This window comes from Morone saxatilis, unplaced genomic scaffold (genome assembly GCF_004916995.1).
Source record: "Morone saxatilis isolate NCDOM2014 unplaced genomic scaffold, NCSU_SB_2.0 Contig14, whole genome shotgun sequence".
NCBI lineage: Eukaryota > Metazoa > Chordata > Actinopteri > Moronidae > Morone > Morone saxatilis.
Genome location: NW_023339696.1, coordinates 10032744 through 10033125, shown reverse-complemented (window position 1 = coordinate 10033125; position 382 = coordinate 10032744). Strand labels below are relative to the sequence as shown.

At 41.1% G+C, this 382-nt stretch overlaps 1 protein-coding gene across 2 annotated transcripts in view; it reads left to right on the top strand.

The window, feature by feature from the left end:
* The window catches only part of il12rb2l (interleukin 12 receptor, beta 2a, like), an 8097-nt gene that overhangs the window by 258 nt on the left and 7457 nt on the right, over nucleotides 1-382 (top strand). Inside the window, exon 1 of one of the 2 annotated variants that reach the window (XM_035655596.1) lies at nucleotides 205-268. The exons of the other annotated variant lie outside the window; for it this stretch is intronic. The gene's annotated coding sequence lies outside the window, so the exon portion shown is untranslated. Of the gene's footprint in view, nucleotides 1-204; nucleotides 269-382 lie in introns of those variants that run through there. 2 annotated transcript variants of the gene reach the window in all.

Genomic DNA, 382 nt, shown 5'->3' with positions numbered 1-382 from the left:
ACTTTGATAGCTATTAGACAGTTTGCTAATACTGCGGAACGTAACGGGTTGTTATAACTTAATGGGACTCAATGAGACTTCATGGGACTTAATAACGTTATGATTTGGCTACTCTTCCTGACAGGGAGTGGTTTAACTGTTATCTGAGTGTTTTCACGCTACAACTTCTTTATGAGTTGATGTTGAGTACTTCAGACAGGAACTGTGTGCGGGAGGCTGACTGTCGGCTCGTCTGTGTACAGCAGACTGTGTTTCAGCGGCTCCACATGTTTGTGGGACTCTTCTAGCTCACACATTTTACATTTACTAGGTCGAAAAAAAACATTTTTTTAAGGGATATTGCTGTTACAGACTGTAGCTTCCGTGACTGATACATTTTTCT